Source organism: Euleptes europaea, chromosome 11 (genome assembly GCF_029931775.1).
Source record: "Euleptes europaea isolate rEulEur1 chromosome 11, rEulEur1.hap1, whole genome shotgun sequence".
In the NCBI taxonomy this organism is placed as follows: Eukaryota; Metazoa; Chordata; class Lepidosauria; order Squamata; family Sphaerodactylidae; genus Euleptes; species Euleptes europaea.
In genome coordinates this window covers 53,970,404-53,996,470 of record NC_079322.1, presented here as the reverse complement: position 1 = coordinate 53,996,470, position 26,067 = coordinate 53,970,404, and the positions used below count along the sequence as shown (strand labels likewise).

The window sequence follows — 26,067 nt, the reverse complement described above, 5'->3', positions numbered from 1 at the left end:
GTAATTTCATCTGTACTGAATGCTCAAAATTCTTTTTAGAAGATAAAGTGATCTATGACACCTTGAAGACTAATGGATTTCTTGCAGAGTGGATCATAGATTAAAATTTCAAAATGTCATACATAGTTATAGGGAATGCAAAGGATTATCTTGTAGCAAAGTATGATGTGGCACAGGAGAGTTAGAAATGGTATGTAGATGTGTGGTTGCTAGAATCCTGTTTCAATTTGTTCATTTTCATTTTTGGTCTTCCTATGCCCCCCCCTTCCTTTGCAGTTGGAACAGTGATTGTGGCTGGTCTTGACTGATGCTAGGTTTTGTGTTGTTGTCCATAGGATCAGATTTTAAGGATGCAACAATAATTTATTGCAGAACAAGCTACTTTCCCAGGCTGCTCTTTTAAAAGGTGGTTTGAGAACAATACCTGAAACAGAAGACTCATGACAGTTTCACATTATCTTAATTAGGTAAATAACTGTCATTTTCCTAATTTATTTCAAGGTTTTGAAGACCACTTCTGCTTCTCACTTGCCTTGAAAGCACCTTGCTGGGGTTACCATAAGTCGGCTACAATTGGACAGCACTTTACATATACATATAAGCAGATAATGGTATATGTTTATGATGCACAGATCTCTGGCACATATCTGATAAGGTCATTCTGCCTGATGTGCATCAGCCAACTCCTTACGTTAGGCTTGATTTTTGTTTGTTGTGTGCTGCATTTTAAGGGGGAGAAATCTGCAGTCTTATTCTCAGGGCGGGGTAAGCAGTTTAAAATGAGATTTTTTATTTTATACTGCTTACCCCACATGTGGGAAGAAGAGGTTGCCATTTCTCAAAAAAACCCTGAATGCCCCCCAAATGTTATAGATCGCCTCCTTGGGCGTTGTATGGCTAACATAAAAAATCTACAGAGTATTCAAATTTATATTGCTATTAAAAATTATTTTAGCAACATGAGCAATTAGGTCGATTCTGTAAGTGAACATTTATTTATTTATTTAAAACATTTTTTAGCTACCTTTCTTCTTTATGGAGCTCAAGGTAGCTTACAACATAAAATAAATTATACTAAAAACATAAGAACCAAAATTTAAAATCACAATGCAGGACTGCTAGTAAACTTAACCAAATGTAATCTTCAATTGCCTCTTAAGGATTGAAAATAAGGGGGCCAGGCACACCTCCCTGGGAAAGTTGTTCCATAATTGTGGGGCTGCCACTGAAAAGGCCCTCTCTCATGTATCTACTAAATGAGCTTCTCTGATTGATGGGACAATTAGGAGGACCTCTCCTTGTGATCTTAATTCCTGGGCATATACATTTCTTTACCCCAACTACTCAACTGTCTAGACTGGCTGTAACAAATTTAGCTATATTAACAGATTCTAAACTACCAAATTGGCCAAATCTGAGGATACTTAAATCTGGTGACTGGAGTTGTGAACAGGCAAGACAGATCTTTCTACAAACCTGAAAAACACCCCGAATTTGCAGAAAAACCTGAAATCTTAAAAAAAAAATGCATTGGGTTTTTTTTTTAACCCCAAAATGATGAACAGAGTGCCTGTAGCTTTAAGAAACACAGTCCCTCGGTGGCTGTAGCTAGGCAACCACAGAATTCTAGGCTTGGTTTCTCTAAGTAAATGGCATGGGGAGTGGAAAGGGTGCTTTCCAGGGCTGTTTTGGTCTTTGAGGGAGGACTCTTCGGGGCTAGGCCTGCCTGGCAGCAACTAGTGGGTCATTTGATGTCTAGTGGGTCACCCAATTTGCATGGCTCACCTAAGCCTGGCTGCTTGCTACAGTTCAACCGCAGCCACCCTGTGAAAGCCAATGTGATGTATCTTCAGAGTAAGTCTTGGAAACCCAGGTTTGAAGCCCCATCTTGCTATGGATGATCACTGGGTGATTTTGGACCAGTCACATACTTTCAGTCTTACCCTACCTCACAGGGTTGTTGTGCAGATAAAAAGGAGGAGAAGAGAATAATGTAAGCTGCTTTGGTCCCCACTGTGGAGAAAGGTGCTGCATAAATGAAGTACCAGAAATCACCTTTTCCAAAAACAGCCAAGTATTACAGAATTACTAAGAATAGAGTCCTCTACTCCTTCTATAAACCTTTACTATTCTCTTATAGCTCCTAAAATAAGCGCTCAGTTGAAGGGCAAGGAAGACACCTAATTCAAACAAATAGTGAAAGCAACGGCAAGAAGAAGATCTTGGTTCAAATGTATTTATATTTGAATTTCTGTAATGCAGTCTTTAAAGGTTACTCCAGAACGTGAGATTTTAAAAAGAAAGTTCATAGCTTTAAAACACAAGTGCAGCACCGAGCTTTCTTCTTAAAACTTTTAAGCCATACTTTTTTTTCCAGAATTGTAGGTATAAATGGTAAGATTTAATCTGAAAGTGCTTTAAGTGGTTTCAGATTTGTAGCCTGAAATTTATCCAAGCAGATTTATAAAACGGATAGCTGGATGTTTTCACGAACAGAGTCACAGTATACTTCATTTTTGTTTACAGTAAGATAAAGCAACATAAGAAGGTTTTAAACCAGCGTCAAGATGGCTTTAAATACCAAAGTGCTTAAGTGATACTTCATGTAAATAAAGCTTTATTTTACAGCTGTACTTCCAGTTAGGCAATGTCATACAAAACTAGGAGCATGTCAGTATTTTATTCAACCCCCCCCCCCCAGCATTCATAGGTCGTTTATGCATGGGTACTTTCACTCACGTTCACGGTCTTGGTTGTTCCTTGGAGTTATGCATGAGTTTTCCCTCCATTAGAGATGACCTCACTGCCATGGAAATCCATGTAACTTTCTGTCAATGAATAAATAAATACTATACTAAACTATAAATATTTGTTATTGGAAAATGCATATTTAGCATGTGTTTTACTAAAGATAATGAACAATATTAGAAGAGCTCCATGGCGCAGAGTGGTAAGCTGCAGTACTGCAATCCAAGCTCTGCTCATGACCTGAATTTGATTGCGATGGAAGTCAGTTTCAGGTAGCCGGCTCAAGATTGACTCAGCCTTCCATCCTTCTGAGGTCGGTAAAATGAGTACCCAGCTTGCTGGGGGTAACAGGAAGATGACTGGGGAAGGCACTGGCAAACCACCTCGTAAACGAAGTCTGCCTAGTAAATGTCGGGATGTGACGTCACCCCATGGGTCAGGAATGACCCGGTACAGGGGACCTTTACCTTTTAATGAACAATATTAATGTAGATTTGGGTTTGGATTAACAATAGATACTGAAGTATAACATAAGAAAGGACTTGTTCATTATGGAAGCACCAATAAATATATCTTTAATTTTATCGACCATTTACATTTTTATTCCTGAGAGTGGTTGAGTAGGCAGGGGCCCTAGTTGTACCCTATGTAGGGCCGGACCTGGGGGGAAGGTGGTTCCTGGGGGTGGCGTTCAGCCAGCCACCAATCCAGGCTGCTGTTGTAGGGGTTGCATGGGAGCAACCTTGCAGCCTCTGGCCTCTTGCTGGTTTCCCTCCTCACCTCCCCCTTTCCCCAACGGTCAGCTGTTTGGCAGTGGGTGGGGCCGGTGGGAATGCTGCTACTCTGGAGGCAACTGGGCTGGCCGGGGCAGGTTGCTGTCCACTGCAGTTGCTGCTGCCCCTGCTGTTGGGACTCCTGCTGCCACCAAGGCTCCTGCTGCCCCAAGACTTCTGATCTGCTGCCTTCATGATCGCGGCTTCTGCTGAGGATGGCAGGGATGCGATGCCAGTGCTTCCGGGGTAAACCAGAAAGTGACATCATCGAATTACTGCCCCCATCCCCACAAAGCTCTCGCCAATGGTCAGTGGGGACCTAGCAACCCTATTCCAGGACTCAAATGTAGAATTTGACCAGCATTTTCTCTTCTAAGGTCAAGAAAAATATCATTTCACTGGTAAACTGAGGTAGCATTATATCACTTCATAGCAAGTGAGTAACTTGGTAATGGCTAGGGTTGCCAGGTCCCTCTTCTCCACCGGTGGGAGGTTTTTTGGGCAAAGCCTGAGGAGGCCGGGGTTTGGGGTGGGGAGGGACTTCAATGCCATAGAGACCGATTGCCAAAGTCGCCATTTTCTCCAGGTGAACTGATCTCTATCGGCTGGAGATCAGTTGTAACACAGGAGATCTCCAGCTACTACCTGGAGGTTGGCAACCCTAGTAATGGCACAGTAAACAATAGCCTGTCATTTGGGAACCTAAATATGCTTTAAAAAAAAACCTGGGCTACACATGTCACTATGTGTCAGGAGCAGCCTTCTCAGGGCTTCAGTTAATTTTGTAAACCTTCAGAGTGATGAACAAGGAGTGGGGAAAGGCCTTACGTACACCGAGAAGCCATGGCTGCAAAAACGTCTGTTGCAATCTTAGTATGAGATAGAAAAAGTTTGAACCTATACTGAGTGCAGCAGACCGTTGTGCATGTGCTACTTTTCACGGTATGTATGACTCACAACAGGCTGTTGTTTCTGGCTCTCCCCAATGGCCGTCTATAGCACAGTGTGAAATGTCATCAGGCTTTGCCTGCTTGCCACAGCTGCTCAGCATCTGGTTCAGGTAAGGCTGAATATATGACGCTGCTGTGAAGAGATGGAATGGATCGTTTTTTGCATTTGGAAATGGGTTTGCTGGCTTCTTTTCTTTTCTAAAGTCCCGGAGTCAAAAGCAAAGTGATACCCTTTTGAGGTCAGTTCAAGCCCTGAGTGACATACCTTAGGAATTCTGCAGTATTCCTAAAAGAAGTCGACATGAGAATTTATACATCCTCCTTTGAGCTGTTTTCTGGGGCCACTTCAGTCTTCTGACCTTTGCTTCAGTGCCCTCAGTGGATGAAAATCTATAGACAACCACAGAGTCACTAAGTTAACTGTGCTTCTCTTGAGGTATGAAGTTCAAAATTGTAATGCCTGAAGACTCACGGGCCAGAAATAAAGCACTGGTTGAAAAGAAGAATTTTCAAAGCCTAACAACAACATTCAAGCATTTAATTCCCACTGGCTTTCAACTGAAGTTAGGTTCTTATACATCAGGGGCCTTTGGGTAGCTGCCATGACAGATCTCGTTTTGTGGTGTTATACTTCAAAAGAATTCAGCATTCATGCTCAAACAGATGTCTGAGTATTTTCTCTAAAAACAATACTGAGGATGTATGATAATGGGTTCCTGATTTGTATGTTGAACCTGACAGGGATCCACTAGAGTGCAGAGTGTGTTAGTTGGGTTAGTCTGCTGGCACTCTAGGGAATTATGTGTGAAATACTGACAGGCAATTTGATCTCTGGCTGCCAGGACCAATTAATGTGATCTTTTACCGTGTTAGAGAGACTTTGTAAGTCTGTAATAAAGCGAACTGAAGGTGTGCCACATTTGTAAGGCAAGAGTATCTATACTTTCAACTCATGTTTAATGTGCCAACCCCAGGCACATTTTGGTAACTTTGTGTCCTCAATAAATGTGGAATAACACACAATAAATAATAACATGGCTGTTTCACCCGTGAGCTGGCCTGTACCCTTCAATCTATACCCTCAAATACATAACGCAGAATTTGCAAATGTTGGAGATTTCCACTGTTAATTTTTGATCGATTGCAGGCCCTTGCCTACTTCAGAGGGAATATCTGGAATATATCCAGATATATTTTCAAATTAGGCAGCTCATCCTTGAGTGAGACCTGCATGACATATGATCCATAAAAATGCTCTCAACAACCATATGTCGCTTGTAGGGTTGCCAAAATCCAGGTGGCACCTGGAGATCTTTTTCTATTAGTACTGATTTCCAGATGACCAAGATAGTTCCCCTGGAGAAAATGTCTACTTTGGAGGTGGACTCTGTGGCATTATATGCTGCTGAGGTCCCTCCTTAAATCCCACCCTCCCCAGGCTTCACCCCCAGAATCTTCAGGTATTTCCCAACCCAGAGCTGGCAACCCTTGCAGCTTACTATGAGTAGTTCATTGAAACTCTAATTATTGATTCCTGCTGGGAAATGTGAAATGAAATGTGTGTGAGTTAGAATTGCCAGCCAAGTGCTGGTAATTGGTGGAAATGCCAGGCAACTGGCAGGAGGGCTGTGGGAGGGGATATTGGAGGCACAATGTGGTATCTCATCACATCTGGTAAAAAAAGGAAGTTACGTAGATATCTCTAGGAATTGGTGGATTCCTAGAGCTACCTTATTTTGCTTCATTTTTTTTTACTGCAAATGACATGATGTTGTAGCCGGCATTTTCTTCCCACCACTGTTCAAAGAGGTGGTGGAGAATGGGAGTGGGGGGTGGGGATTCCCTGTCTCAACTGGGAGCCAGACAGCCCTAGGCATAGGGTTGCCAGCACTGGGTTGGGAAATACCTGGAGATTTTGGGGGTGGAGCATGAGGGCGGGGTTTGAGGAGGGGAAGGATGCCTTACAATTGGGGCAGAATGCCTTACAATTCACCTTCCAAAGCAGTCATTTTCTCCAAGTGAACTGATCTCTGTCACTTGGAGATCGGTTGTAATAGTGGGAGATCTCCAGCTACCACCTGGAGGTTAGCAATGGAACCTGGGTAGGAGGTTCGGGGGCAGGGAAATGCAAATTGCAATGTTATGACAATGTGATGTCACTTCTGGTATGAACTAGTGTAGGGACAATGCTCTAGTAATCCGCACCATGCAGCAGCAGGGGTTGGGGGCTGCCTGGCAGCCCAAATTTTGGCAGGCCATTGACAGGCTATATATGGTTTGGTAGGCCAAATTGTGCAAGCCTGCAATAAATTGTGGTGAAGGCTACTGCAGACGTTGTCTTTTGAATCTCCTGTTTTCCACATGTACTGTAAAAGATCAGTATAACATAGAGATAAAGATATATTCATTGTGCACTCAAGTTTAGTTGAAGTAATAATGTTCCAGCATTAGGTAGTGAAAATAATGGAATTCATCCAGCCCACTGTTCATCTGGAAAGAGGATAGGATTTTAAGTCACATTTTCCTGTGTGTGCCATGGCAGAAAGAGAAGCTGAAGGATAGCTGATAAAACCACTGAAATGTATAGATTATTAGAGGTCTTAAGAGTTTGGGGTGTGTGTGTGGAATTTATGCTCCATAGAGAGAAATAACCAGAACCTGACTAGTTATTTTAGACTATGAATGTGATATTTAACGTTGCAAGTCTTTATAGATCTTACAAAGTAGACAGTTTCTGTTTTCACAAGCAACAAGGATATTCTCTGCAGTGCTTGAAATGAAAATGTAAGATAAGGAAATGAGCTAAAAAAATTTACTCTGCCGTAGAACAGATTTTTTTAAAATACAAGAGGCTTTTGTTCAGATGGTTAAATGGTGAAAACTGTAAACTAAGCACCCTTTTTACAAACCTCACAAATTTTCTGAAGCGTGTCCTGCTTTTAGTAATACAAATTTACCATTGTGAGGTAATCAATTCTTTACTTTTACTGTTTCAGCAGTACTGCATTTTATATAAATTCAGCATCATTAAGTGCCTCTTTTTTGGATTAATGATGTGAAATTATTGTATCCCTTTACCACACCACTTAAGGGAAAAAATTATATAAGGGAAACATGTTACCGAGTCAAGTGGCTGATTTTGAAGCATAAGCTTCAGGCATCTTATTCAGTTTATGATACAACAAAGGAGCCAAAGACTGTAATTTTTATGGCTGACAAAATATGTAAAATCTTACAGTATTTATTATAAATCTTTTTTCTTCTAGACAGCCAAAATCATTCTAACAGTCAAAAATCTCTGAAGCAGAACAAAGAATCTGAAAGTTCCAACTACTTAAAAAAAGGAAAAAAAGAAGCAGCCTAGTTTTTCCGTTGGATAACTCAAGATGGCAAAGTACATTCTGAATAAACGATTATGCCAGGACAATTTGTCACCGTTAAGTGCCTTCCCTGTAACTCTCTAAAGTGGCTGCTTTTTTTCTCCAAATGCTGTTACTTCTATTAGTGGTATTACCTGCTGATCTTTATTACAGGGATTTTTTTTTTTGCATGTTGTATGTGCAGTGAGCTCTCTTCCCACATGTCTGATCTGAAGTGCTGGGCACAGCAGGGCCTATCAATCATATTTACAGTACTTACATTTCAATATATTTGTATCGTTTCTTCCAGTTTTTAATGCAAGACCATGTACCATTATGTGAATAACACATGGACAGAATTAATGGTCCTATGCTTTTAAAAAGTCCTTACACTTTTTTTTGGCCACATCATCATGTTTCTTTACAAGGTTTTTACTGCATTGATTACATCGTAATATAATTACATGATGATATAATATATTAGTATGGCTGAACTCAGAGAAGTGGGTTACCAGCCTCAAGGTGGGGCTGGGAGTTCTCCCAGAATTGCAACTGATCTCCAGGAGGAAATGACAAATTTGGAGAGCAGAAGATAGGGTTAACCATAAGGTCTAGGAGGAATGGTTGTCCTAGAGTGGATGCTTTAGGACTTCCACTTGTCCTAGAGTATACCACAGAGACTAGGAGACACTGATTGTCACCTGTAAAGATACCAAAGGCCAGAGGCTGGTTGGGGATTGAGAGACGGATGGGACTGCCATTGTCTAGTAACCTTCTGTGAGTCTTCTGAGTTAATTTTTCTTCATAACATTGAGACGGAACTGAAGAAGATTGTAAGAGGTTTTATCGGTTAAGTGGAACATAACAGGATAGCAGCCAATTATACCAGCACAGATATTTAGGATTGGATTATTATGAGATACAGAGCACATGCATATAGAAGCCTACAAAAGATGTAAAGTTGGGGCAAAAGGCAAGGAGAAGTGATATGAGGTGGAACTTTTTGGTGGGAGAAAATGACCTTGCAGGAAGGGTAGGAGTTGGAGAAACTGACATTTGACCTAGATATGACATCAGATCCCCTCTGAGCTCCCTTCTCTTACCAAACTCTGCCCTGCCCAAACTGCCCACCACCAAATATCCAGGAATTTTTAAAGTTGGAGTTGACCATTCAATAACCCAAGATTTGTATTGCTTCTTTCTTTTGCATTATGAGCTACTTTTATTCTTAATAAATAAATGTATGTGCTTTCCCCAGTAAAATACTCTAGGGGAAACATATACGTTCACCCTGATTTAAATTCTTGATGAATATTACAATTGGTTTGCAGTTGTATGGTCAATATCAACAAATAATGACTCCTATCTTGTAGCCACCATAGCATAATATAACATACATAATTATGTGGTAAACTGTGGTACATATTAAAGGTTTCAAAATTTTAAAGAGAAGTTCAATAGAACTAAATGGCAAAAGTTGTATTGAGTGCCTCACGGGTGTTGCAGCTGGGAACAACCAGGTCGGACAATGGCTCTCTTGCTCAGTGTTCCATTGTGGTAGCTATGGGGAAGATCAATCCAAAACATTTGCACAAATGCTTGCACAAACTGGCTCAGGTAATCAGGTGGTAACTGGAAGCCAATTCCATAACACTTTCTCATAAAGCTTCCAGAACTGCTATATTTCTGCAATGTGGGCAATTTCCTCCTCAGTAAGGCCAATGGAATACACATCTTCAGCACCAGAATACAGATCTGTCTTCTGCTTAGCTGAGCTGCCTCATTGGGTGTCTGCATTTATATTGTGTATATGTTCAGGAGAAATGACTTTGAATGATATTGGCCAAGCAGTAAGTAACACGAAGTAACAATTTTTGATCACGACTGAAGTTCTTAAACATTTATATTTCATCCTCAGGGGTATATGAACTACATGGAAAAAAGAGAAATAGGTGGTGAAAATATATATGTTTGTCCCATGGTTTATTCATGTAGCCATGTGACACGTGGGACAGATTGGGAGCAGCACTGTGGCCTTGCTAGAGTGATATGGGGTGCTTAGGAATGAAGCTCTACTGCAGATGCAAAGGTTAGAGGTATGTGCCTGAAGGAAAAATAGATCATCCTATGAAGTGCATCTCTTTGCTGTGGCTGCCGGTGCTAGTTAAGCCTTCAGTCAAAATAAGATTGCTATGAATGCCCAGGGTGTGCTGTATTTATAGTCCAGGGGTTTTGTTTACTTCTTCCACTCTTCTCCCCCAATAAATGCTTAATTTGCTAGGCTTGATATTCTAGTGAAGATGCAGGTATGGAAACTAGCTATAGTTCCCCCAAATATCCCAGTTAACTAGGTACAAGTTAAAGCTGTCTTTCTGCTAAGCTAGGAGATAGTTTTAACTTGTATATGAATGGTGTATCCTTATGTCACTGTAACACTGATAAAAAAGAAATTGGTGCAAAATAAATCCTCATTCAGCCATAACTCACTCTTGTCAACACATCTCTGACATAATCTTAGGCTCCTCTTATGATTAAATTAGTAGAGACTCTGCCTCCGATTACTTTTCCCCTTGTATGTTTTCCTGCTGTTGATCCTTGTAGCCCAGTGCTAAGGAATTACTCTGAAATCTCTTCTATTTTCTATAACTTTGGCTGCTTTTCTGTGCTCATTTACTTCTTAAGTGTATGGATCCAAGTTGATCATATACAGAACATCTGAATTAATTCAAAGACATACGCACAGGAACATGAACCAGGCAGAGAAAATTGCAATATAATCATTAGAGTGCTAGATGTGATAGTATCACTATAGATCTAACACCTCAGCACTATTTTGCTGACAATACAGAATATAGTAATATTGATTTATTTTCATGATCAATATGTTGATCATGAGTTTGAAGTGGAGGTAGAGCCACATGGTATACCCCATGCCTTATTCAGCCATTTGAGGTCTTTCTCATTTAGTAAGTACTGGGAATGTTAATCTTTAAACTTCTGTACTCCTTGCCTACAATAAGAACAGTATTCTGTCATCTGAACATGGCAGTGAGCATAGACAGTCTTATATAACAGGATTCTAGAGGTCTAAAATGAGGGGAAATGGAGAAAGTTTTTTTTAATTAAAAAAAGATAATTAGAAATATACTACTACTGGACCATGGAGCTGTCTGAACATATAAATGCTTAGATGATAGTTATCCAGGTACATTTAAAAATATTAAGCTGAAAAAAGAACTGAAAAAAATCATGAACTTATTCTTGGTAAAGGTTTTTCATAAAGGATTTAGCAATAAACCAAGTTACAAGGTCTAGCCCATTATCATTTCATTCTGTGGTTCTCTGAATGCTTATATATATAATATTTTGTACCCCCTTTAATGCCCAGTCATAAAACAAAACCTAGTATGGAATCATGCTGCTGAATTACCCCTTCTTCATTGGAAGATAGGGTTGCCAGGTGTCCCCTGGCCACCAGCTAGAGCAGGGGTGGGGAACCTTTTTCATGCCAAGGGTCATTTGCATATTTATAAAATCATTCAGGGGCCATCTGGCTGTAACTTTCCGGGGTGGGGGGCGCTAGGGTTGCCAGGTATTCTTTGTCAACACTGGGAGGTTTTGGGGGTGGAGCCTGAGGAGGGCAGGGTTTGGGGAGGGACTTAAATGCCATAGAGCCCAATGGCCCAAGGGGCCATTTCCCCCAGGGGAACTGATCTCTATTGGCTGGAGATTACTTGTAAAAGCAGGAGATCTCCAGCCAGTGCCTGGAGGTTGGCAACCTTAGGAGAAGGAAGGAAAAGGAAAGGGAGGGAGGAAGGGAAGGAAGGGAAGAGAGGGAAAGAGAGGGAAACAAAGAAAAGTAGGGAAAGAAAAGAAAAGGAGGGAGGGAGACAAAGAAAGAAAGAGACAGAAAAAGATGGAGAAAGAGGGAGACAAAGAAAAGGAGAGAGTGACAGAAAAAGAGGAAGAGAGAAAACCCTTCCCCCACAGTCACTCACCCGGCCTCGCACCTGAATGGAATGAAGCCTTCCCGCTTCCCCTCCCCCACACGGCCCCACCTCCGCCCTCGGCCCGCAACGGAAAAGTCGGGGGGTGCACAGAACAGCCCGCAGTGAACAGGGCGCCAGGAGACCCCCCCTCCCGCGGAGGCTTGGCATCCTGCCCCATTGACAGCTGCCCCCGCCCAGCCGAGCCCAACACCTGATGCACCTGGAACTTGAAGAGCAGCTCTTCTGTTGGGGGTGGGGGGGGGGAGAGAAGAATGTCAGACCCTCTCAGAGAGAGGAATTAGAACTGTAACCCCCCCTCCCCAGGGATTCCCAGCGGAGGCTGCCGAGCGGCAGGAAGGGGCCCTTTGCAAAGGCATCTGAAGGGTGCGCCGCATCAGCCACCGGTTCAGGCTGCCTGGAGGCGGGGACAAGAGCGGCGGGTTGCCCCGATGGTGCCGAGACACACTCCCTGGCCAGCAGCGCCCTGCGGGGATGGCACTCCAGGCAAGCTGGCTGTGCTCCAGCAACAGCAGCGCCCGGGGCCACATCCTGCCTGCCTGTCCGGAGGGACTCGACGGCGGAGCGAAGGTTGCAGGCTCTGCCTGGCCAGGGGGAAGGGAGCGTCGTGGCATGGCAGATCACAGGAGTGGGTGCGCTGGGGCGGAGCCGGCCACTCCCACGGAGCTCCTGGCCGGGCTCTCGGCGCCCCTGCGAGTCGGGCTGGGCCCTGCTGCCTCCCACGTGCCCGGGGGCAAGCAGGAGGAGGAGGAGGAGGATCCCCCGCCTGCCCGGGCCTTGCCGCCGCCTCCCCCACACCCACCCCCTTCAGACGGGCTAGACAGGGGCCCACCGAGCCGGCGGGGTGGGCAGTGTGCAGGCCGGCGAGGCCCCGGTGGCACCAATCTTGGCCGCCCCGTCAGTGCTGGCTGCAGAGGGGTCGAGCAGGGGGAGGGCTGTATAGGGGCCCACCAAGCCAGCTGCACGGCCAGCGCACAGGCTGGCGAGGCCCGGCGGCACAAGTCTTGGCCGCCCCAGCAGCATTAGTCTGCGGCACAGTGGTGCGGCCGGGGGATTGCCCTGCCACACAGGCAAGCTGGGAGGGGGAGGGGGAGGGAGGTTCAGGGCTGGCATGCACTCCTGCCTCCCAGCAAAGCCTGAGAGAAGGCCCTGGCTAGCGGCAGCTAGCTCCGTGGAGCTCCCGGCCTCAGCAGGCAGGCTGTGGTACTCCCAGCCTTAGCAGGCGGGCCGGGGGCCGTTTAAAATGAGCTCGCGGGCCGCTTCCGGCCCACGGGCCGGAGGTTCCCCACCCCTGAGCTAGAGATTGGGGAAGATAGGGTTGCCTGATCCAGGATGGAAAACTGGAGATTTAGGGATGGAGCCTGGGGAGGACAGGGACTTCAGCAGGACACAATGCCATAGAGTCTACCCTCTAAAGCCAGCATGGTGTAGTGGTGTAGTGGATAAGAGCAGTGGATTCTAATCTGGAGAACCGGGTTTGATTCCCCACTCCTCTACATGAGCAATGAGCCAGGTTGGTTTCCCACTCCTACACATAAAGCCAGCTGGGTGACCTGGGGATAGCTGCAGTTCTCTTCAAACTCTCTCAGCCTCACCTACCTCACAAGGTGTATGTTTTGGGGAGAGGAAGGGAAGGAGATTGTAAACTGATTCTTCTTAAAAGGTAGAGAAAATTGGCATATAAAAACCAAATCTTCTTCTTCTTCCTCTTCCTCCTCCTCTTCTTCTTCCATTTACTCCTGGGGAACTTATCTTAGTTTGGAGATTAGCTCTAATTCCAGGGGATCCACAGGTCCCCCATCAGGAGGCTGGCACCCCTACTGGAAGAAAAGGGCTTCCTCTCAAAAGTATCTCTGAAATGAATATATTCCTCGTTCCTTAATTGGCAAGAGGTTGTAGTTCTGTGCTTCCCTGGGCTGGTTTTCTCGAAAGGAGAGAGTACTAGAATCTTTTGGATTTGTAACAATTGCTTTATTGTTTATTTGCATTGTTTTCTTACTCAATAATCCTAGACCTGTTGCACTGTTCAGCACTCAGTCTTATGACATCTGATAGCATTATTTTGTATTCTGTTACCTTGAGCTTCAGTGAAATAAAATAAATATATATTTACAAATAAAGTAAGTAGAGCATAGGGGGAGCAAAGAGGAAGCAAATTTGCCACGTGCTATCAGATCTGAGCCCCTGCATCCCCTAAGGCGCTTCTGCCAGCTTAGCTTTCTGGCTGCTTTTGTCTCCCTCAGACTCAAAGCTTCTCTTTCTTCATAAACATCCCTCTGCCCCCTTCCTCAGCTGGAAGAGGTCAGCTTCCCTGAGCTATGATGGGCTCTTAAACAGGATCATTGGAGAACTGGTTCTTAACAATTGTTCCTGTTGATGAAACACCCAAAGTCAGTATGGAACATTAACATTATTTTGTTATAGGCTCTGCCTCTAGTCCCTTCCTGCCGAAGCTATGGATCAGATACCAATCTCACAACAGAACAGAACAGGCTATTTCGTTGCAATATTGAAATTCATACTCCCTAACCGGTGGCTAATATATTTTCCTCCCTAGGACACAGAAGTCTGTAGCTAATGAATAAATAAAGCAGTGGAACATAGTTGTGTTTTTATAGTTCATAAATACATAGAAACTGTGACTCGGCTTTGCAACCTGTGTACTTGCAATAAAGCATGCACCCATGCTGCTAGGGCCATGCATATCGATAAACCCGAACCGAAAATAACCTGAAAAGTCCTTTTCGGCTTCTTTCAGGTTTAATTTAACCAGAATATTAAAACTGAGAATAAAGCTGAAACTGGATAGCCAATTGCCAAATCAGCCAAACAGGTATTTGGCTTTTTTCAGCTTCGGCTTTTCCCAGGCTTTTTGCTATGGGAATTTTTTTTATGACCTCTGGGGGAAGCATTTTTGGAGTTAAAGTTCCCAAATTTTCAGGGTAGCTTCAAGGGACTCTCCTTGGATGAACCCCACAGTATGGTGAATATTGGATCAGGGGTCCAATTTTATAGGGTCTATAGGGGTCACCCCCTTCTCCATATAAGTAAAGTTTACATACGGTAAAGTTTACAATGCTTTTCTATGGAGGAGGGGGCTGACCCCTTCAGGACTCCATAAAGTTGTACCCTCTGCCCCAAACCTTACCAAACTTTGGGGTTCATGCAAAAAGAGTCCCTTGAAGCTGTGCTGTAAATTTGGTGACTGTACCTCAAAAAATGCCCCCCAGGAGAATTTTTAAATTACTTACTTTTCATAGTCTGTTATGGCCGCTTCCTCACCAAAGAATCATGGGAAAACTCAATTTCCCATGAATGCTTGCAGTAGGCCTGCTCAAAGCTAATTGTACCCCACTGAGGTCCCTGTCCTCCCCAGGCTCCACCCCCAAATCTCCAGAAGTTTCCCAACTTCATCTGGCAACCCTACCCCCATCCCCTGCTGGTGGCCTGGGGAGACCTGGCAACCCTAGTACAAGCAGTCTCCTGGTTTGAGCAGCATAATTTGTTCAGTGTATCCTTATGTTTATATCCCACCCTTCTTCCTTTCCCCCCACAAACAACCATGTGAGGTAGATTAGTCTGATCGGTCTGGCCCTTTGTAATCTCCAAGACAAAAACAGGAATTCAATCCTAGGTGTTCCTGTGTTTCATTCTAATCACTGTATCACACTGGCTTAAGTGCCACACTGTCATATATTAAGGTTATGTACTCAAACATGTTGATGATTCCTTTTTCCTGAAAAGAGAAAAAAAAAGGCCAGTGAAAAGTCTGAGTCTCTTCTGAGTTCAAGTGAAGGAGATAAATTTAGAATTGTAGGTGTTTGGAATATGAAGCACCCCACTGTAGACAAGTGCTTATTCTATGACCTTCCAAATCCCCATCTGCAACATGGGAATAGGTGTACTGATGTGGGGTTAATACTATGGGGCTGTTTTAAAGATAGCTGAGATGTTTTTAAATGATGTTACCTGCTCTGAGCCAGCTTTGGCCGAGGAGGGCGGGTTATAAATCACTAAACAAACAAACAAACATTGTTGCACAGATGCTAAGTAATCTTGTTCTGATATGGAATTTGCTGCCAAAAGGTTTAGTGAAAATGTAGTTTAAAAAGGTAAAGGTCCCCTGTGTAAGCACCGGGTCATTCCTGACCCATGAGGTGATGTCACATCCCAACGTTTACTAGGCAGACTTTGTTTATGGGGTGGTTTGCCAGTGCCTTCCCCAGTCATCTTCCCTTTACCCCCAGCAAGCTGGGTCCTCATTTTACCGACCTCGGAAGGATGGAAGGCTGAGTCAACCTTGAGCCAGCTACCTGAAACCAACTTCTGTTGGGATAGAACTCAGGTCGTGAGCAGAGCTTTGGACTACAGTACTGCAGCTTTACCACTCTGTGCCATGGGGCTCTTAAATGTAGTTTAGGTGGCTTTAAAATGAGATTCATGGAGAACAGGTCTATCAGTGCTGCAGCTATGATGGCTAAAGAGAATCTCCACATTCTGAGGAAGTATACTTCAGAATATCAATTGCTCAGAATCATATGATCATAGAGTTGGAAGGGGTCATTTAGACCATCCAGTCTAACCTCCTGATCAATGCAAGATCAGCCAAGAGCATTCCTGACAAGAGATTGTCCAGCCTCTGCTTAAAGACTGCCAGAGGGGTGGAGCTCACCACCTCACTAGGTAGCTGATTCCACTGTCGAACAACTCTTACTGTAAAAAACCTTTCCCTAATATCCAGTGGCAATGTGTTTCTTGGCCTGCTTGTAGGCTTCTTTGAATTATCTGGCTAGCCACTGTGAGAAAGAGACTGTATTTTGGCCTTATCTGGTATATTACTGGAGCTAAGTCAGTATTAATGGTTAATTATGCAAGTTTTGGTAGTATAGCAGAAAAATTCATTTCTGGCACATCATCTACCTTCTTACAGTGCTATATAGATATAGAAGAGGGCCTCTGGTGATGATCTTAACTTACATGTGGGTTTGTATAGGAAAGAACAAGTCTTCGTGAATTCAGTTAAGGAAGGACTACATCTCCCAGCAGTTTATTTCTGCTTCCCTTGAGGTTATGTAAAAAAGTAAAATAAAAAAATCATATAAAGCTTTGTAATTAGAAGGGAACATTGCAAGGAGAATGGGTTTACTTTACTGACAGCAACCTTATGAGGTAGATTAAACTGAGAGATGGTATACTGCAAGGCTTCCCATTGTACTAATAGGTGAGCAGAGATATGAACCCAGATCCTCCCAGTCCGACTCCTATTACATACTACAACACACGGTTACACAAGAAAATATAGGGCATATAACCTATAGTGGTCAGGTAGGAAAGGTAATGACCAGAAGATAATAACCTCTCCACCCTCCCGTTCCATGGCACCAGCTTAAAATCATAAGCGTGTGGTTAGACATAGCAAAATCTGGACCATCTTGACCATATTGTATGGGGAGTGAGCCTGAGAGAAAGAAGTGAGAGTTAAATATGTACTCTATGTGGCTGATTTTTAAGATCCCACTTAACTTTAAAAGTACCCAATCCAATTACAAAGAAGGAAATGATTTCCTTTTTTTTTAAAGGAGTATCCAATCCAATTATAGATTGGGGAAACAAATTTCTTCTTTTTAAAAGCAGATTTTATGTTTTTGTACGTTCAGACATTTTCCAAACAAGTGGAAAAGTGTTGGCTGCTGCTTGCTGTCAATGGACAGTGGGATGTAAAATTGCACCAAATTGCAAATAGAGTTTCATTTTTTTTCTCAGCAGGCTACCATACTGATGTTTCAGACAAAAATCAACTTAATTAAATTGGCAAAATTCTCCTTTTGGAGATGGCAGGGATGAAATGTATCAATGTAAAATGTATGCTAAACTAAACATAGAGAGCTCATACATAGATAAGTCTCCACTTTTTAGGGTTGATTTTGAAAATTAAAATGTACTTTGCTGTGTTACAGGTAGTGTTTGAAGTGGGGTCATACGCTATCCCTTTTTCTCTTCAGGTGCATTGAAAATCATCCCACTTTTTCCCCCATGGGTGAAAGCTATCCTGGGATGGAACCAGGGCAAACCAGTGTTGCCAGAAGTCACTCAAAATGTTTCATGCTCATGCCTGGGAGGGAAACATTGGCTGGAAATAGGCTGCACTGAGCTGAGGGCTTCAGGTGTCGAAGGAAGATAAAGCTTTCTCTGGGCAAAGCTAATGGGAATAATATGAGTCCTATCTATCTAGGCTCTTTCAGGTCACAGCTATTTATCGAGCTGGGTTTGTGAGAAACAGGTGCTATAGAAGCAGGCATTTGGAGCCTGACGAGTCTTCGGAAGGTTTCTTTCCAAGTGCCCACATCTACAACTCTTTCTGGCCTCTCCCAGCACCACAGATAACTCTGACCTGGGCAGCGTTAGAAGATGGAAATAGGCTTTGCTGGACTTCCCCAACAGACTTAATAGTTTACACAGCACTCATATATTTTAAGGTGGTTAATGCACAATTAAATAGAATCTGGCCTAATTTGGAATAAATCCATCCCACTTCAAGCTCTGGTTACAGTAGGGTTGCCAGTAGGCTTACCAGGTCCCTCTTCTTCTTCGGTGGGAGGTTTTTGGAGTGGAGGGGGGGGTCGAGTACTCCCAGAAGTTTACACCCGGAAGTGCTGCATTGCAAAGGGCCGGTTTCCACTCAAACTCCCAGTTTGAGTAGTAAAGGCCTGTTGCGATGCGACACTTCCGGGTGTACAACACACCACAAGAGGCTGTTTTCCACTCAAACGGCCCCTTGTGATGCATTTTACACCCAGAAGTGCCGCATCGCAACAGGCCTTTACCACTCAAACTGGGAGTTTGAGTGGAAACCGGCCCTCTGCAATGCAGCACTTCTGGATGTGAACCGGAAGTGACCTCTCCCTGCCTGCGCAGATTGCCCACCGACCCTCAGCTGGTCAGTGGGCGGCCAGGTGGATTGGCGGGGGTTTGCCTGCCACCACCTGGCACTTGGCAATCATAGTTGTCAGGTCCCCCCTCTAAATCAGCAGGAGGTTTTAGGGGGCAGGACTGGAGCAGCCACATGTGTGCATGGCTGTGTGCACGCGATGACATCACTTCTAGGTTTACTTCTGGAAGCGCTGCATTGCCGGAGCTGATTTAGCAGTCAAAACCACAAAAAACCCGGAAGCAATGTGGCGCTTCCGGGGGTAAACTCGGAAGCAGTGTCATCGTGTGCATGTGGCCGCGCATGCACGCCGCTGTGGCTTCAGAGTGGCTGGGTGGATTGGTGGGCAATTGCCTGCCAAAACCACCCACCTAGGTTACAGGTATGAGTGGATCAATCTGTGAAACATAAAAAAATTACACACTACATAAAATGGTGACAAGTCATGATCTGAAGTGGATAGGGTTGCCAGCTCCAGGTCAGAAAATTCCTGGAGATGGAGGTGGAGCCTGAGGAAGGTGGGGTTTGGAGAAGGGAGGGACCTCAGCAGGGTATAATGCCATAGAGTACACTTGCCAAAGCAGCCATTTTCTCCAGGGGAACTGATCCTTGTTTTATGGGGATGAGTTGTGATTCCAGGAGATCTCCAGCCCCCAGCTGGAGATTGGCAAACCTAAAAGTGGAACATCACTTTTTTAAAAATATGGAAAAGAGTTCACATTGGTCATGCTGATCCACTTTCATTTCACAGGTCTCCAGCTTTTGAAAAGCAAATCCTTCTAGAATGAACTAATTTAAAGCGGTCCCTTTAAAATTTCATCGGGTCAGTAAGCTGATGAAGATTTCGAAACGCGTCCTTGCTAGCCCGCCTTGGACCTGGTCATTCACTCCAACTTTGACTACCTTTTCTTCGTGATCATTTGGATACACTATGTATTGATACACTTTGTATTTAAGCAATGTAATAAGCCCTAGTGGCCATTGTAAATGTATAATATTTTTTCAGGTTGTTATTATTGGCTTTCAGCCTTGTGAGGCTAACTGTGTGAGCTATAACACAATATCAGCTAACTCTTTATCATTTGGGTCTTAAGCCCTGCGAGGCAAATCGTGTGTATCTCAACACAATATAGATAAATTTTGGTTTGGTTTTGGTTACATAAAAACAATCCAGTCTCAATTGGAATTGTTTATTTATTTATTTTTCATAAATTGATTATTATGAGCCACGTGCTGCCGCCTTTCATAGTCTTTACTATTTTCAGCGTAGGTTTCCTCTTTTTCTAATTACCTGGAGGTTGGCAACCCTACTTTGCACCCATTGAAGTCAGCTGAGCATTGTGCTCAAGAGAATACTCCAGGGGATCCCCAGAATGGGCACCAAGAATTGAGGACTAAGCTTGCCTCCATAAGAAAGTATAATGTTTGCTATTTGGAAAAGGAGGAATGGCATACTCCTGGCACGCTCTGTGACAGGAAGTATTGGTGGAAACACCACTTGCCTAGTTTAACCTTGCCTTGTCTGTCTCCTGTTTATTTGCTCCACTTCATGCAATGTCCACTTTGCCTGGCTGGGCCAGCCAGTCTATCACCACTCCAGCTGTGCCCACCTGTTCCTCCCTCCCTTCCCTCCCTCTCTTCCTCCTTCCTGGATGGATGGATGTTATATTGCATGGATTGGGGTGTTCCTCTATCACTATCACCATCCCCTGCCACCACATGTGTGTGTGACTCTCACCTGAGCAGTGAGTATTCACTGAGTGATAAAGAAAAAGGCATGATTGGTAGCTTTTTTTTTCTTTGTAGAGATGATTACACACATGAAGCTGCCTTATACTGAATCAGACCATCCGTTCATCAAGGTCAGTACTGTCTACTCAGACTGGCTGCAGCTCTCCAGGGTCTCAGGTGGAGGTATTTCCCGTCACCTACTGCCTGATCCTTTCAACTGGAGATACCAGGGATTGAACCTGGGACCTTCTGAGCCAAGCAGATGCTCTGTTACTGAGTGACCACCCCTCCATTGATAGAGAAGAGGGAGGAGGAAATGATAAATGTATATCAACGGTGCTCCAGTTGGGGGTACTGTTTCTGGGGAAGCATTCTGTACACATGAGTTAGAACCCAACAACCCATTTCCAACAATGCTGCATGCAGAAGTCCTGGAGTCTTCAGTAGGACTTACTTTTGAATAAATATGCCTTGGTCATGAAGGCAGAATTAAGCATGCTTTTAATGAGACAATCTTACATGGGAATGAGCCACCACTGAACTTCATGGGGGCATTGCAGCCTGATGCTGCACAGCTGGCTTACGGCGACCCGTAGGATTTTCAAGGAAAGAGACATTTGGAGGTGGTTTGCCATTGCCTGCCTCTGCATGGGGTGAGAGAGTTCTGACAAAACTGTGACTGGCCCAAGATCACCCAGCAGGCTTCATATGGAGAAGTGGGGAATCGAACCCGGTTCGCCAGATTAGAGTCCGCCACTCTGAACTATTAGACCACACTGGCTCTCCCCAGGTACTTACTGTCAGGTCAATGTGCTTAAGATTCTGGGCCTAAGGCTAGAGGAAACTTGGATTTCTCTAATGTAAATCAGGATCAATACATCTGGGAGTCTGCAACAATTTTTAAAAGGGAGTCCTCTGGTTGCAAAGGTTTGAAAACTACAATATATATGTATGCTATAGTTCACATTTTAGTACAATCCTAGGCAGAGTGACTTAGAAGAGGGCAGGGAGCTGTTCCTGTTGAAAGCAGAGGATAGGACATGCAATAATGGGTTTAAATTGCAGGCGGAAAGGTACCGGCTGGATATTAGGATTATTATTTTTTTTGCAGTAAGAGTTGTTCAACAGTGGAATCAGCTTCCTAGGGAGGTGGTGAGCTCCTGTCAAAGAGCTCCCCAACCTGTCTCCACCAGTTGGAGGCTGCTTTGGTTTGGTCAAAAGTTTTCCAAAAGACAAAACCTTGAACTCCAGGCTTTCGCCCCAAGTCCAAGGAGTAGCTGCCACCAGCCCTTTCAAAAGGTTGAGCTCCAGGGGGAAGATAAGGGCAATCCTCTCCCAACTCACTCCAAAATTGAGTGTAATGCTTACCCTGCAAGGTTGAGACCTGCCAGGGAAAGATTACACTCCCAAAATGTCTTAGGTTTTTGGTAGGTGGTTTTTACACTCACACAAGGCACTTAGAATTTAGGCTTGGAATCCCAAAATCACAGACACAAGCCATTTAAAGGCTAACAATTTATTTATAAGATTCAAGCTGGTTTACAGGAAAGAAATAGTCATGAAGTGTTAAGCAAGAAAACAATAAACTGTTTAGCATAACTAGCTAATACATTCAAAAGCCTTTTTGGTTCAAAAGGATTGGCAAAGGTTTCTTGCATCAGGTTTATAGTTACCAACTTCCAAAGATGCTTCCAGCATTCAAGAGTTTCAAAAGGTTGTCCAAAGGTTTCTCCAAGCAGGTCAGCTTGACCAGAGTTTCCCCGTAGGGCCAAAATCAAATGGGTTGTGATGCAGCCAGCACAGCCTTCCTGCTGTGCACCCCAAAGCGTGCATAGTTTTCTCAAGGGTTGGTTTGTCCTTATATTCGTTTTCTCAGTGGCATGAGCTCATAGAGGCCATTTGAGAAAACGCAAGCACTTAGCTGTTAATTAATCACTTGGTCAGAAATTGCTGACTCATTCAGAGATGTGTTCAGGTGAGGAAGCCTGCAGAACTACCTGCACCTGGACATTGTCATGATGGCTGACCATTTAATTACCACGGCAATGCACGGCCTTGCATTCCAAAAAGGGGAAAGGTTAACTAGCACCAGCTGGGGCTTACTCCCTCCACAGAAGCAATTTTCAAAAGGAAACTTATTTTTCTGGTCTAAAATCCCAATAACCAAAAAAATCATGAAATCCAAGAAATTGAGAGACCTCAACTTCTTGACACCCCCTCACTGGCAGTCTTTAAGCATAGGCCAGTCAAACTCTTGTCAGGGATGCTCTAGGTAGGCTGATCCTGCATCAAGCAGGGATCCTCTAGGCTGATCCTCCATTAAGCAGGGGGTTGGACTAGATGGCCTGTATGCCTCCTTCCAACTAGAGCTGTTGGGAAAATATATTAGGTAAAATTCGGATTCGGCAAAATTTGGCCCGATTTGATTTGGGAAATGCCAAAGTCCAAACTCCCCCGATTCGGATCCGTACAATTCAGCGTGAGATTCAGAGTTTGGGGGGAAATTTGGGTGTTTAAAGCCATTTAAAGGCACATTTGTGCCTTTCCGCGGCTCTGGGGGGCATGTTTGGAGGTAGAGGTCCCAAACTTTCAGCGTAGCTTGAGGGGACCCTTCTTGCAAGAACCCCCATATTTGGTGATGATTGGGGCAGGGGGTCCCGAGTTATGGGGCCCGGAAGGGGTCCCCATCTGCCCATTGCAATAAAGCCATTACAAACACATTCACAGCTTTCTGCAGCTCCGGGGGGGGGGCTTTCTGGAGGTAGAGGTTCCAAACTTTCACTGTAGCTTGAGGGGACCCTTCTTGCAAGAACCCTCAAGTTTGGTGACGATTGGGTCAGGGGGTCCCGAGTTATGGGGCCCGGAAGGGGTCCCCCCTCTGCCCATTGGAATGACTATTCCCCCAAACGGGGGAAAAACCAAGGAGGAGGAGGTGCAGGTGCTGAGCGGCGCCGGGGAGAGACTCTCGCAAGCTGCACCGTCGCACTCAACCCCAGGATAGGGGCAAAAAACAAAAGCAGAGCACAGCACACACTCCCGCAGAGGTGAGCGGGCACACACCCTCTGTAGAACGGGCGAAGCCTCCCCTCAAACCAGTATGGTTCGGCTCAACCCAAAGCGGGAAAAAACCAAGGAGGAGGAGGTGTGGGTGCTGAGCGGAGAGAGACTCGCTAGCCGCCGCACTGACTCAACTTTAAACTTTAAAACTTTAAAAGCAGAACACACGCTCCTGCAGAGGCGAGTCGGCACACACCCTCTGCAGAACGGGCAAAGCCCCCCCTCAAACCAGTACGGCTCAGCTCAACCCCAAACGGGAAAAAAACCAAGGAGGAGGAGGTGCGGGTGCCGAGCAGAGAGAGACTCGCTAGCTGCCGCACAGACTCAACTTTAAACTTTAAAACTTTAAAAGCAGAACACACTCCCGCAGAGGCGAGCGGGCACACACCCTCTGCAGAACGGGCGAAGCCCCCCCTCAGACCAGTACGGCTCAGCTCAACCCCAAACAGGAAAAAACCAAGGAGGAGGAGGCGTGGGTGCCGAGCGGAGAGAGACTCGCTAGCCGCTGCACAGACTCAACTTTAAACTTTAAAACTTTAAAAGCAGAACACACACTCCCGCAGAGGCGAGCGGGCACAAACCCCCTCAGCAAAATGGGCGAAAGCCCCCTTTGGCTTCCCACCCCCATCCACAGAAACTGCTCCCCCCCACACACTCTGCTTTCCCCCCCACACACACATAAAGGAGAAAAGGTATAGAGAAAAAAAACCAAAATCAAACTGTGTGGATGTCTTCCAGCAGGAGCACGGAGGAGAAGTAAATCCAATCCTATTCCAGTAAGCACCAGCAGCCCTGCCCAGTCAGGAATCGGATCTCTCAGCAGCACCGCCACCAAATTGGAAGGCAATGAATACAGTTGGTACGGGAGGGGAGGGACGGGAATTTTTAGACTCTTCTCCTGGCCATTTCAAAAGTGAGAATCCCTGCTCTGATTGGCCAAGAGAAGACCCAGATTGGCCACCATTGGCCGTGGAAGAATACTGCTTACCAACTGATGGTTATGCTGCTGATTCTGAGCCCCCGAATTTTCTGAATTTATTCAGCGCCCCCAAACTCGCCGAATTTGGCTAGTCCTTTTTCCGCCTTTTTTTGAATTTAATTCAATCCGAGCTGAAAACCGCCGAATCGGGGGAAATTCGGCTGTTTTTCGGTTTGGGATGATCCGAATCGAAAGCCCTACTTCCAACTCTAAGATTCTATAAGAGTGTGGAGCAACTAGAGTTGCCAACCTCCAAGTGGCACCTGGAGATTTCCCACTATTACAACTGATCTTCAGATGACAAGCTCAGATTGCTGCCAATATGCTGTCTTGTATTTCTCCTGATTAACTTTACTGTATTCACTACTTCAAGGCCACAGCCTGGTTTATTATATCTATGAAACACTCTGCAGTTTGTCAGCTGGCCGGTGATGCCAGCAGTTTCTGGCACAATCAGCAAGTGAATCAGGTGGGAAGACTTAAGTCAGAGAGAGTACTCACGGAATCTGGCTCTGCTAAATTAAAGCTGCTGTCATTTCTTGAGCAGCTTTGCCTGCTTCCTGCATACTGCTTTTACCCTTCGTTAAATGGTTTCTGCCATCTTGGCATCCTGATTTTCCTGCTCATTTCATGGCAATCATTTCTTGCTGTTCTGGACCTCTTCATTTTGCACCTCACTGTATTTTCTAGATTTTTTTTGTACATCATTCAAATAACTCTTGGTCAGTTGTTTTTGTGCTTTGCAAGTGGGGGTGGGGGTGGGGGTGAGATAATGCTGTGTGGATGCAGAGCAGTGTGATTGGGCACCGAAGTTAGAACTAGAGAAATTACAGTGTGTCAGAATGTTTTAAGGTTTTAATTTTTGTAATTAAATGTTATGCAGGTTTAAGCATGTCAGTAGCTGCCCTGAGTACGGCCTGGCCATGGGAGGACAGGGTACAAATAAAAGTTGTTGTTGTTGTTATTATTAGTATTAGTATTTGGGGCACAAAGTGAATTAGGGATTTGCATCATGCTTTAATGAGTGTGGCTGGACTGTGACAATTTACTGTCTTCTGTGGAAGTTTCCAATGAACTCAGAGGGATGCTTCCCTAGTGATGGAGATAAAAGCAGCCTTTCTAGCTGCATTAAAGAGATGGCATAGTAGGCAAGAACTTGAAGGATTTTGTGTGAAGAATTTATGTAATCAATGCCACATCATTCCACCTGACAGAAAATTCACAGTCAGCAGCTTGTGCTTCAAAGGCAGGAATCTTCTTTGAAAAGTAAAGAACTGGCCTGGCGGTATAGATAGCTTCTTTTTTTGTCTAATAAGGGAACCTCCTGATCTGCCAGATTTCTCTGACTTAGCATTTGATTGACACTTGGCCTCTCAGACCACAGTGCTAGCTGAATTATCAGTTATCCTAAGCAGAGTTATACCTTTCTAAGCCCCTCGGCTTAATCAATTTAGAAGGTTGTATCTCTGCTTAGGGTAGCATTGTACAGCTCAGTCACGTCTTTTTATTTATTGTATTTTATTTACTTCATTTAC

The 26,067-nt window shown here is 44.4% G+C and overlaps 1 protein-coding gene across 1 annotated transcript in view; it reads left to right on the top strand.

Annotated features, from left to right (window-relative positions):
* Nucleotides 1–26,067, top strand: part of ZNF804B (zinc finger protein 804B) — a 232,411-nt gene that overhangs the window by 26,108 nt on the left and 180,236 nt on the right. The gene's annotated exons all lie outside the window — the stretch shown is intronic.